Here is a 14,359-nt window from a genome sequence, read left to right as displayed (position 1 = left end):
AGCTAGTTCAGGTATGCTTACTTGCGTTTTTTTTTTACTTTATTGCCATTCAAAATTCTGTCCATTCTGTCCCCCCTTGGATTTATGGGTTCTCCTTTTGAAATGGTTTATTATCCCCTGAATTTTTTTGGTATGTTTTTACCGAGTCTGCATTAATTAAGTTTATTTTATAGCCTTGCATTAATCGTTTTGCTCTCTTCTACTTTGTTACAGGTGAACAAGGGCTACGCTAGATTTTGGGACCGCTCATGGCTTGTCTTCCATTTGCTCTAAGAAGTTTTCATGAATCAAGGGGCGACTGGGGATTTCAGCGCTGGATATGGAGTATCATCCCCCAACTCTACCGACGAGTTAAAAATGGAGAATGCTGCTAGACGTTCTCAAGGGGGAAAGAGGGTTGTGGACGTGGATTCTTCTGAGGAAGAAGTTCCCTCGCAACCTGCAACTCGGAAAGGGAAAGAAAAAGGGAAGAAGGGCAAAGGAAAGCGCAAATTCGGTGACATGTCAACTAATTCATTCTTTTCACCATCGTTCCCCCAATTCCAGCAGTACGTCCGCGTCTTAGACAGCATTGAGACACATTTGAGCTGTAAAAAGAGTAGTAACATGAGTGCAGAGGTTTCTTCACCTTCGAAGAGTAAAAATCCTGGTTTAGATGCCAATGCGGAGCTAGAAGCTGCAATGGTCCACCTCTGCGCTCTTCATTTGGACATAAATGCGCACCTGAAGATGGCCGATCTCCTCCGGTCCAAAGCGGAGCGTATCATTTGGTTCTCCTGGAAAACAGACGATGACCATCTTGCATTTGTGAGACATTGAGGGTTCCTTCCCCCCGTATAAATGCTCATACCATCCTTGTTCAAGTACTAGGCAGCCCACTTTGTTATCTTTATGTCCCCGAACATGCATTTTTATTGAACTTTTATTGTCGATTGATGTAGTTTGAGCTTGGAAACTTTGCCGACAGCTTTTTCCACTATACCCCGAATGAGTCTACTTTTTTTTCCTGATATTTAATAATTCCCTTTAGTGAATCGTAAATGCTTCATCCATTGGTAAATTCGCTGTAAATTTTCCACTTATGTGCATGCGCTCTTGTTCAAGTTTCGTAAGTAGGATTTTGGATTTCTTAAAGTCTGCGGGATGGATTTGGCATAGTTTTACTTGTTTTGTCCATTGCAAGCTGGGCAATTCTTTGCCTTCGGTCAGACCTAGTTCATTGGTTAGGTCGCACCAGTTGTTATTACGTTTGTTGCATACCTATAAGACATACCACTAGCTAATCATTTTGTGGTACATTGTATATGAGCTTGGAAACTTGTGAACTTGGAAACTTTTGCTCAGCTTTTGTTTGCCGACTTGGAAACTTGTGAACTTGTTATCTTGCTATGCTTGTTTTTATTTCAGCAGGTGCAAGTTTGGTAGATTTGTTCTATCTCAAAAAGGTCTGCATTAAGCAATAGCGGTGTTGACTTCTACTTTTAACCCTTTTCGATCCCAGCTTTGCAGGGTATCGCTTGGCCAATTGCATACTTAAAAGTGATAGCAGTGGGATGGATAGCCAGAGGCACATTCAAGGCGGACACCTGGACGATGAGATAGACGATATTGATATCGATAACATCCTTATGGCAGTTGTGCTCCTAGGTGTCATGTTCTTTGACCTACGCTTTAGTCGTGTCCCTAGAAAAAGAAGAGTCCGAGATAGTGCGCTCTCAGGGAGGGACTATGTGCTTGAGCTGATAAATGGATATGAGGACAGAATTATTGAAAACATGCATTTGGATGTTCCTCAATTCCTACTGTTGTGCGATTTGTTGGTTCAGCGAAGTTATTGGCATGCATATCCTTCTCATCAAGTGGGGGTTCATGAATCCGTTGCTTTAACTCTAATGTGCCTGAGCCATGATGAGTGGCACCGTGTTCTAGCCGAGCGGTTCCAGCATTCAACGGAGACGATTGATTGACATGTTCGTCATGTGTTACGAGCATTGGTTCGGCTCGGTCGTGATCTCGTTAGACCAACAGACTTCGATGGGACTCACCCAAGGATTTTGAACAATGCATTGCTCATGCCGTGGTTCCGGGTTAGTATTTTTAGCATATGGATTCTACTTTTCTGCTTTCAAATTTCGATTTAGAATACTCTAAAAAATACTAGACAATTCTATAGGATTGTGTAGGAGCACTGGTGCAGAGCAAAGATAAGAGAGAGGTTCAAAAATCGGCATGACAACTTATCCCAAAATGTGCTTGCTGCCTGCGATCATGATATGCGATTTGTATATGTTCGGGTCGATTGGGAGGGTAGTGCTCATGATACCTGAGTTCTTCAAGAAACCTTGCTGCATCCGGATTTGGGTTTTCCTATGCCACTACAGGGTATGTGTTGAACTTGTTATGTTTCAAGACAGACTTTAAGAAAGTGCATAATAGTATTATCAAATATTTTCAAGATGACATATAAAATAAAAAAAAACAAGTTTCTCTATTTGTAATCAATACCTTCACATCCATTGTATGACATCATTGACAGGGGAAATATTACGTGGTAAATGCTACTTATACTAATATGCCAGGGTTTATGGCACCGTTTAGGGGTGCACAGGGCACACATCATGAGCGAGCAGTTAAACGGCTGTTCAACAGGCGGCATGCATCGGTTAGAAATATTATTAAACGCACGTTTGGGGTTCTTAAGAAGCATTTTCCAATACTCAAGGGTCCAATGCAGAACTACCTAATAGCAACACAAAATAATATTACTTGCATGTTGTACTTTGCACAATTTTATGCGCGTTTACTCCCCAAACGATGAGTACTTCAACGAAGAAGCAGCCCTCAGAGCCCTAGCTGATGCATAGATAGCAGGGGAGCAACAGCAGCCGAGCCAATCCATTGATATGTCGCAACAGGGCATAGATAATTGGAACGAAAATTGATGGGCAATGGCGGCTCACATGTATTGGAATGCACATAACTAGACTCCACTACAAGGCCTTGGGCCTATAGGTCCAAATTCACACAAGTTTATTAGTCTTCTTCTATGAAATGTTGTGATTTCCGTAAAATTTTGAATTTGGGAACTGTTATTGTGTTATATCGACCACGGAGTTGGACCTTTATCTTATATTTGCTAACTCTTACTTTGCTCTATCCCCATATATTCACCTCATCGGTTAAGTTCATGTGTTTGTGAATGATATTGTACCAAAAAGCCGTTTTCAAGTTATGTTCCTCTCGTTTGTTGATAAGGGTTACGGTCATAGTGTGCTACTTCCCACACAAATTATATTGCAAATTCTAACTCCTTTAAGCTGTGTCACATTTGCAATGACCTGAGGTTATTGGGCAATTATCCAATTTTTTTGTACACAGCTTTAATATGTAGGTGTTTTTAAAAAATTGTTCAATCCAAACTCATGTGTTTTTCAAAAACTAAGTAGCATTTACTGTAGCATTTGGATTGTTCAAAAATTGTTCAATCCAAACTCATGTGTTTTTCAAAAATTGTTCAATCCAACTACCTGATTGTTTTTGAAATACACATTTACTGTAGCATTTGGATTGTGAAAAACAGTTTTTCAAAAACAAGTCCAAAAACAAGAATCCAAACGGACCCAAGTAGTTTTAAAAAACAATAATCCAAACGACAATAGTAGTTTTTAAAAAACTGCTACAGTGAAGTTTTTGAAAAACACCTCCAAAATAGGGAATCCAAATGCAACCTAAATATTTTAAATTAGATTTTTTTTGTCCAAAACTCATAAGAAATTTTGATAGTTGCTTTAATTGAAACTCTGCTAAGGATATATGCTACAATTTTAAGTGTTTCTTCTTAGAGTGACTCTAATAATGTAGAATTACATGTGTGACGCCCCCACTTCTCCCTAACGCAAATCAGAGGGTATCCGCGGGACGCCTGCCCAACTCTCGTCAAGACTCACTATAATCCACAGTTCAAAAGATCGAAATACTTCAAATAACTTCAACATATAATTAAAGTACTCCAAAATATTGCATGCTTACAATTAATTAGTTTTCATGCTTAATACAATCCAAAAGAGCATATACTACAACCATCCGTTATAATACAACTTAAGGTCTTTAAAAGAAAACAATCTAGTACCATTTACGAGCACTCTTGGTCTCGAAGCCTGCTAAGGAAAACAAAAACATGGAATGAGCTACACAGCCCAGTGAGGTTCCAAGACACTCTAACAGTTCTAATAAATCAAGTAATTTGAGCATACCACATGTATGGTTCAAGGTTGCATATTTGGCACCTTAACATGAGATAGTTATCATTGTACGAGTAATTTGAGTATAACATAAGTATGGTTCAAGGTTTCACATTGGCACATTTACAATAAGACAGTTTCATGATACAGAAATAAACACATACTGAAGGATACAGTGTTCCAGTGGAACCATTTCGGTCAACTTCACCTTATAACTCCTTATCCTCTTGATTTGTCTGGCCATCACCTTATCCCTCCAGTAGTAGTACTCGAGTATACCGAAACGGTGTCCCAAGGTTCCAACCTACCCAACTGAGCCCAGTCCTGGCTCGAGTAGGTTAGTAACCAAGGACAGGGTCCAGTTTAGCTTAGAGCTTACAACATGCACAAGTAATCAAGTAAATTGGTGTACGGTAAAGATTTATCATTTTAGTAGGTCGAGTGAGATAAAGTACACACTCGCTTTAAAACCGTGGACAATTTCATATGAACATGTAATTTAAGATAATCAAGTAATCAGGTAGTCAGGTAATCAAGTAAGCAGGTAATCAAGTAAATCGGTAAACGGTAAATGGTAATAGTTCACGGTTAATTTGAAGACATTTATCATTTTAGTAAGTCGAGTGCGATAAATTACACACTCGCCTTAAAATGGTAGAAAAGTTCATAGAAACAATTATCGGTAGCACTTAACAGTTAAACACATAATGACCATGGAGTAAACATGTCATAAAACTATTCAAATCGCGTACTTCTATATGGAACACTGACATATTCATAACAAGTGAGTAAGTGCTCAAACAAATGTTTAGGCGTCAGCTTCAAGTTCCTCTTGAAGGTCCCTTTGAGTGGCTGAGCAAATAATAACGAACTATTACATATTATCGCTTAAAACCCCTAATTACGAAGGAAGATTGCACTCATGTACAATCTAAGAAGATATCCTAGAATGAGTCTTAATTTCTAGCAAATCGAGACTCGAAGTAGGGTTTTAATAATACAAGGAAAATCTGATTTTCATCTTAAAATTAAGTGTAAAACGGTCAAGCAATCTTGAAGGAAAAAGGTGAGTTCTAAAAACTCAATTCCTTTAAGTTCGGAAATTTCAGTTTTGACAAGCAATCTTTGAAAAATCGTATCTCATTCTCTGTAAGACCAAAATTGGAAAACTTGATATCGTTGGAAACTGCTTCTAAAGTACTAAAAGTTCCTAGAAGGTACTTTTCCATGATTCTAAATTGAAGGCATTCAAATTTTGGCTTCAAGTTTCTAATTTGAACTCCCGAGACAGCTTTGGAGTTGGTTTTCAGCAAAATTCGGAAATTCGGTAAAATTCACGAAATACGAACTAACCTCTCAAATTTGAAACTAAATTAAAGTTACAATCAAAGTTTAAAACAAAAAATGGAACAAGAATCGAAGTTTTGAGTGCCGAAATATAGCAGCTCAAAGTTGGCTAAAAATTTCTCATTGATCAAGAATTTCCAGATTTGAAACATGAATTTTGGGACTTCAGTTGGGCATTGAAATAGACTCGGAATGGCACCAAATTTGGTATGATTACACTACCATATAAGGGCTATTCCTTTGTCAATTTCATGCAAAAATTCATTCGGGAAGTTGGTTAACAAAATCATTAAAATTTCACAATTTGGTAAGGTAAATCTGCCTTGCACTTTCGTTTTTCTTTTCTCAAACATTTGGCCAATGAAAATTCCTCAAACATGATTCATTTATGAAAACAAGATCTAAAAAGTATCCAAGATACATTTGGTAGGTGATTAACACTAAGGATTTTGAAATAACAAGTCCTAAATCAAGATTAGCTATAAATCAGTCCAGAATTAGGGTTTTATTTCACAAAGACAGCTCTGAAATCCGGCCACAACTCACTTAATTCAACTTGGAATTGAGCGTGGTCAGTGGCGTTGGAAACTACATTCATAAATTTACAATTTCTCAGAAGGAGTCATTTTAAAATTTTATCCACAACTAGCTCATATTTGAGCATCAAATCGCAGCTCAAAACAAGGCTTTCAGTACAGACGAGAAACAAAACAGGCACATTTACAAGATTCGTACGGCTCACTTAGGTGGAATCAAGGCATGAATTTTATACCGTTGGAAAACTGGAAATGTCTAATTTCTAATGCCACAAACGGCACTCGATTTTGATATCAGAGCAAAGAGTTATGGCCGAAAAAAAACCACTGCCAGAGAGGCTCTGGTCACGTTTCCAGTTTTGCTACATTTTTGAGATCTCAACTTTTGGTCAACCAATTTGGATGATATTTGGTGGAAACTTTCCACACAACCCATAAAACATATTTACATCAAAATTAAGTCAATTGAACGACAAAAAAGTGCACTAATGGTCACGGCAAAACAGGGGCAGAATAATCACTTTTGCTCATCTCACTTCCTTTGAGTTTTCTTTCACAACACAACTTATTTTCACTAGATTAATCACTAATCCAACATAAATAACATCAAATCTCATCAAATCATTTCATCAAGCCATTGTGGGATTTCATAGAGCCCACTCACAAGATTTCCAATAATATAAAGCTACCCATATGAATCTATGAACTCACAAGTGCAATACAACTTATATAAACCAAGATTCAAGAGGTTGATCATCATTCACCTCCTTAGATGGCTAGAGCAGAAATTTTTGGTCATTTTAAACTCAAGAAAAACCGTGAGATGAAGCTCCTTTCCTAGCTTAGGTTAATCACCAAGTGGTTTGCAAGTTGTGTGTAAATTTTGGAGTGATTTGATGAAGAAATGAAGCAAGATGATGAAGGAATTTGGTCTCGTTCTTCCTCCTTGTTGTTCGGCCAACAAGAGCAAGAGAGAGAGTGTTGTGTGCTGATGAGAAAGCTTCTTGAGGAAGCTTAAGTGTGTGGCCCAAAAGTGGTTCAAAATCAACTAGGAATAGTGCGCGGTCACGCACGTTTCGTGCTCGATTCCGCTCGAGTTTGCTTCACTTGTACACTAAACCTCCAATACATTTTCTTAAACATTATAATTATTCACTCTTAATAGTCTAGAATAATTTCTTAAATCTCCAATTAACTGCTCCGGTTCGGTATACACGAACTTTCGATTTGCACGCGTTATGGTGAAATTTCCAAGAAATTCTTATAACGATAGTATAACTAACTAATACTTGAATATTTAGGTATAAAAATACCTATTTTAAGGCTAATGTATAAGTCTCTAATTTTCCAAATTCATTGTCCCTTCGAATCGATTATTGTCTCCAAACGCGCATTCACTATTCTCACTAAATGAGCTTTCAAAACAAGTCATTTTTAAAAATACACGTAAGCCATAGCTCCATGTAATTGGGTCTAAAAAGATTGAAATGAAATATTCAGGGCAACGGACAATTAAATATTTAAATAAGCTAATAATAGGAGTTTAAAATAGATAAATTTGCGAGTCCTCACAACATGTCATACACCTTCCTATATTCTTAAGTGTTATATTTTATTTTTCGACAACACCATTTAAAGTGGGTGAACCCGGCATAATGTATTGTGAAACGATACCGCATTCCTCTAGATATTTAGCAAATAGTTTTGGACGTTGTTCACCTGATTCATCATATTTACTACGGCACTCATCACCACGGTCAGATTAGATGCTTTTAATTCTTTTGTTGAATTGGTTTTCAACTTCAACCTTAAAATTTTGAGCACGTCCAGCGATTGCAATTTTTCAGAAATGAGATATATGTAGTTTTATTTAGAAAAATCGTCTATGAACATTATAAAATATTGTTGACTATTGCAAACAGAAATAGAAAATGGCCCACAAATATTTATATGTATAAATTCTAAGACGTCCAAAGACCTATTGGTTTCAAATCTCTTTTTATTGATTTATTTCTGCTTTATACAATTAATACAATCATCAAAATCTGAAAAGTTTAAGAGGTCAAGAATTTTATTTGATACAAATTTTTTCATTCTCCGTTTGAAGATATGACCCAATAATGCAACCAGAATTTCATTGATTAATTTTCTCTTTATTCCTCTAGCACTCAAATGTAGAGATTTATTAAATGAGACAATTATATCAATTAAATATAGATTATCATAGTGCATCAAAGAACCAAAACCAACCAATTTTGAATCATGAAACAATTTAAACTTTTTATTTTCAAATGAACAAAAATAATCAAATTTGTCCAAAGTAGAAATAGGAATCAAATTTCGTTGAAAAAATGGTACAATAAATATTTTATTAAGATTCAAATAAAATCCGATCTTTAACAATAATCTAAACACTCCTATTGTCTTAATTTGAACTATTTTGCTATTGTCTATGTAGATACGTCTTTTATTATCATTAAGCTTTTGGCAATTCAGACAACCCTGCATAGATACACTGATGTGAGTCGTTGCATTCGAATCTAACGACTATATGTGTCTAGTTACTGAAATTAAATTAATCTCAAAACAGAACAAATTAAGAAGTATATCTTTTCTTAACATGTCAAGCGTGATAGTTGGTGTAATACTTTTCTTTTTATGCCCTTCAACTCTATAAAAGAAATAATCATTCTTTCTCAGATCAATTGATTTTTTTTGTTGTTTCTTTTGAGGTGCCGTGTCTATAATTTCTTTATCCTTCTTTCTTTTATGTTTCTTATTTTTATTATTAGTGGTTAAAATCAAATGAGCACTCTCTGTCTGATACTATTTCAACATTTCTTCTTCTCTACACAATGTGAGATGACTTAATTTAGAGACCAATTTTTTTTTTTGACAGTTACTCACCTTAAATTGATGAAACTGTTTAGAAAGAGATATCAAAATCAAATGTACTAATAACTCTTCAGAGAGTACTAACTTAAGTGCATTTAACTTAGAAGCAAGTTGAGACATCTGCACGATGTATTCTCTGATATTCTTTTTACCACTATATTTCATTGAAATCAGGCGTGTCAAAAGCTTCTTTATTTCAATCTTTTCGTTCTTGACAAATCTTTTTTCAATGTTCTGAAGGAACTCCTTGGTGGTAGTTATCGTTTCTGACATTGTTTCTCTAAATGCTTTTGGAACGGTCTTTTAGTGATCATCAAACACAAACAATTTGATCTCTCCTACCTGTCCTTATCTCTTTTTTTATCAAAAGTACTCTGATCTGTAAGAGATGAAGAAGAATCAGCCCTTAACACAAGGTCGAGATCCATCACTCCAAGAACTATCAAGAGATTTTCTTTCCAAAACTTGAAGTTCATATCATTCAATATAAGAATATTATTAATGTTGGTAGTAATATTTGTAAGATCATTCGTAACTGAACATAAAACATAAAATAATTAAAACAAACCTACATAGACTAAAAAAAATAAATTTAAATAATGGTAATCCCATCTCAAAATACCAATGTTTCATTAATATTTTATTTTTGGACAAAAATATTAACTTCTAAATGATATTTTAGTGCAATAATAAACACTGACAATAATAATATGTCAAAAACTAAATTTTTCTTTAGACCAATTTATAATTCACATGTAAAAATTCGAATAATCATCATGTATTTATTACCATAAGTGCATACGTAATTTTGTTAAACATTGACCTTCCTTGAGTCGATCAATATTCATAAAATTATAAGTACTCAACTAATTTTATTTTAAAATAAATTAATTTTCACAAAAGAGGTCATTTTGGTGTCATATTATTTCAATTAATTTATTCCAAAATATATATAATCATACTAATATTCAAATTTCAAATTACACAAATTACACAAAAAATTTAGCCAAAGTCAACTTTGGCCAACTATGATCAAAATGTGGTCAAACAAGCCAATTCTGATCAAAAGTGATTAAACCAATCTAATTAGTCAAATCTGATCAAATCAGTCAAATAGATCAAGACTTATTGAACTAAAAGTTTATATCCATAATTTGACCTAAATTTATCATTCAAATTCAAAATTTTCTTGAAATCTAAAATGTCTTATAAGACTATATACTAGTAGATCAAACTTATGACTTTTGTATGGTTTAAAGATTAATCTTTCCTTCATTGACAGTGTATATACTGTCAGCGTTGGATGAATGACAACTATACAAAATTTAAAAGTTTAAATGTATCATTTAACTTTATTAGGGTTCATTCAAACTAGATAAATCCTAATTTCCTGAATATAAATATATGCATATTGGCTCTCTTACACAAATCAAAGAAAATCCAAGTGTTAACAAGTCAACCTATAAAGAAAATTGGCCAACTAATGTATCATAGTAAATCAATAGATCGTGACTAAAGTTTAATTACCATGGAGCCCACTAAAATATCATAGCAAAACAATAGATTCATGTGTGACAATTTGTGGAGCCCACTAGATTCAAGTGTAACTGAATTCATGAATCATACGGCGTGATTGGACGGAAGACATAAACACATGAATTTCATTAGAATATCAATTCATGCATGTTAACACGAACAGAAACACAATTCATGCTGCCATGACTTTCGAAGACACGAAAGTTGAAACATGAAACAGAACTTGACCAGAACCATGGAACAAAAATTGTTAACATGAAACAATATTAACTGGATTAAAACCACAGAACAAAAACTTATTAGCCATGCAGACAAAACCAAAATTAATCATAGTTTTTTATTAAAAACTTAAAAACTATGAATTATTAAATCTAAATTATTTCCCAATAATCAACCATATCTAATTCTGATACTACTTATTGGTGGTTGTTTATATTAACTTTTGATGAAAACCATTACTTATTAAATCCAAAATTTTTATGATGATTATTAAGAAATAAATTAACAGCAAAATTGTGAAAGTGTACATGAATTCATGTTGATTAACTGGTACTTGAATCCTCAGAGATTTTGACGTGGTCTTTCAGGTCAACACGTATTCGCTAATCTCTTGAGAGAACCCTTTAGTTTTTCTCTAGTATCTTTCCTGATACGGGATATCAGAAAAGAGTTATTTTGTGATACAAAAAATACGACAATAAAAATAATAAGTGTGACTTGGGGACCATAACCCTATTTATAGATAACTTTCTTTTTACTTTTTGAATTCATATTTCAACCCTTAAGTCTTTATACATGACCCAAATCCTATTAGATATATTAAAGTCCAAACTATAATTGATCACTTTAATTGGATTTCATTTTATTTAATAGTCTGCAATATATAATTGTTCACGTATAAGTCCAACGTTGAATTAAGGATTCGATACTAAGTAGCCGCCATAATGCGGCATCTTCAATTTAAAAACAAATTTGCACCATTGATCAATTTATGATCAACGATGCACAAGTTCAGCTGCATCCAAAACTAGAAATGGCTAAGCCAGTCGATTGTGGTGACTGGAAAATTTTTTTAAAAAAATTTATTCATTTAAATTGTTGTGCGACTTAAAAAAAAACCTAAAATAAATTCAGTTTCGCTCAACACCGATTTTCTCATTTGCAATGACCCCTACTACAGAATTAATTTGTCCAAAACACCAAATTTATCATGATTTCTTATTTCAGAATTATTTATAGAAATTCGACGACATATATAAAATTCAAAATGGAATTTGTTGATTTTGATATATGACCATCTTGGAATTTCTGGCCCAAGTTTTTTAGGTTAAAGGGGCCCAATGGGCGAACCCAAGTTTACTATTTGTATCTTTACATCAATCAATATCATCATGGCTGTACAAATGGATTTCTGTTATATATGTTAGTACCCAAAAATAATAATAATAATAAGGGCAAATTATCCATTTGGCCATTGAACTTTTAGTTTAAGTAAAATTAAGCCCTCTAACTATTTATAGTCAACTTTTAGCCCTTGAACTTGTAAAATTGAAAACCCGTGGCCCTTTTACCTTGATTATCCGGTTTTACAACCGGAAAGAAGGGTATTTTTGTCCGCACCTTCTAAACAAAAATGAACAACTCCATCTTCTTCCCATTCCCAAACCCAATCAAATAGGCACATATTTCTAGAGTTCTTAAGCTTCTGCAAATTGGGGATAACTAAGTCCGGCTCTAAGCAAAATTTTTAAAACTGCCCACTCTATTCTCTCCTGGTTTCCCCATATACTCCTTTCCCCCACTAAAAATCGCATCAATTAACCACTCTTCCTTTCCCTTTTCGTCTTGATTTCTCGATCTTCTCCACGAAATCCAACAAAAATGGTGTCCAAGATTGTGAAGAAAACCCCAACAAAGTCCATAAAAAATTCGCGTCACCATCACCACAGCCACCAACACCGAAAAAATCCCTCATAAAGAATGCCTCCGCCGCTGCTTTAGTGGTGCTTGCGTCGATTAACAAGTCCATTTACACTTGCCACCACCGCCTCATCAAGATTTTCTCCAAATTAGCGCGCATTTCAACTCCAATTAAGAAGAAGAGCCCAAGAAAACGGGGGTATCAGTTACTTCAAAAGGGTTCTGAAGATCTCAAAAGTAGCATCAGAAGAGCTTTGTTTGATGACGAAAAAAGTTCTGCACTTCCACCACCGGTTTCGCCAGAGAAAAACACAGTCTTTCTTGATTTGGACAAGACTGGTGCATTCCCAGCTGGCGGAGGAGGAGGAGTCCTTGCTGTCATTGTGGGAGAGTTGTTGGGGGCAGCGGCAGCCTTATTAGAAGAGGAAGAAGAAGAATAGGGAGAGTAATTAATCAAACCCCAGACCTCCAAGAAATCAAAAACCCCGGGAATGGAGCCGACGTCTCCAACGACGATCTTGCGGATTTCGGAAAAAATGATTTTTTTTGTTGGGGGGTGGGGGAGGAGGAGGGGTTGTCCCTGAATCTCTGAATGATGGCATTACTGTAGTATTTGTAAGTCTTGGGGTTCTTGGAGGCTGATCTTCCGTCGATGGCAGGTTGGATTAGGGAAAGGGAAGAAGATAGAGCTGTTCAATTTTTGCTTAGAATATATGGACAAAAATGCCCTCCTTTAAAGCATATTGTCATTCGTGTGATTTGATTTTTCGGTTGTAAAACCGGATAAACTAGGTAAAAGGGTCACGGATTCTCAATTTTACAAGTTTAAGGGCTGAAAGTTGACTATAAATAGTTAGAGGGCTTAATTTTACTTAAACTAAAAGTTCAAGGGCCAAATGGATAATTTGCCCTAATAATAAAACGTAATGATATCAGGCTACTGGATGCTTTCAGTGGCATGTAATGAAAGTCTTGGCAAGCTTGTACTTTTGTTTTTGTCTTTGAAACAACATAGAGGATTGCTACACGTTCAAAACCTGTTCAATTAAAGTTATACAAAGTGGCCTAGTCAGAAATTTGCTTTAGTAGGATCGAATTCAATATATAAAACTCTCTGTTTTTTTTTTTTAATTTTTTATCGTTGTATGTAACTATACATATTTTTTTATACCGGGCACAATAGATTCTAATTTGCACATACTTCTACTCTATACTAAAGGAAGGGGAGTGACCCAAAGGGACCAAGGGAGAATCCGAGAGAACTAAACCACCATCGGTCCAGATGAGTGCCCACGTACCCACTGACGAAACTTTTCAAGAAATCCCAAATTTTTAAAATCCAAACCAAGAGATTTAATCCCTTAACATACACCCAAATAGAGTTTTAAAGTTTCCTTGGTGACTAACTACTTTAGGAGTAATTGGTTGCTATATATAACTATACATACCTGCAGGGTCAAGTTTAACATACAACTTTCTAACTAATATTGTAATACGTAACTATATATATGCAATTATCTCAATTATATAGAATATACTCTTGTTAAATTAATCTCAAACGCTTGAACTCTAGTATTTCTAAACATTTGGTGTGGAATTACACTCATACGGTTGATGATGATAATCAACAAAATTTTTTTAGCTCTAAATTAATATCTAAATGCATATTTTGTGCTATTATTGCTCTCATTGACTTCTTCCAAATTGTAGAATTCTTCATGATTTGTCTTTCTCTTGTTGCATTTTTCCATATGACTAATTAAACTAGGTGAAAGTCAACAAACTAAAAGTTATTCGAGAGAGAAAAAAAAATAAACTTCATTATGCTAGAAAGTTTGAGATCTTTGATTTACTTTTTTCATTTTTGGATGAAAGGTTTTGAAT

This window comes from Coffea arabica, chromosome 2c, assembly GCF_036785885.1.
Source record: "Coffea arabica cultivar ET-39 chromosome 2c, Coffea Arabica ET-39 HiFi, whole genome shotgun sequence".
In the NCBI taxonomy this organism is placed as follows: domain Eukaryota; kingdom Viridiplantae; phylum Streptophyta; class Magnoliopsida; order Gentianales; family Rubiaceae; genus Coffea; species Coffea arabica.
The sequence above is the reverse complement of the archived record's forward strand: the minus strand, read 5'-3'. Positions refer to the sequence as shown.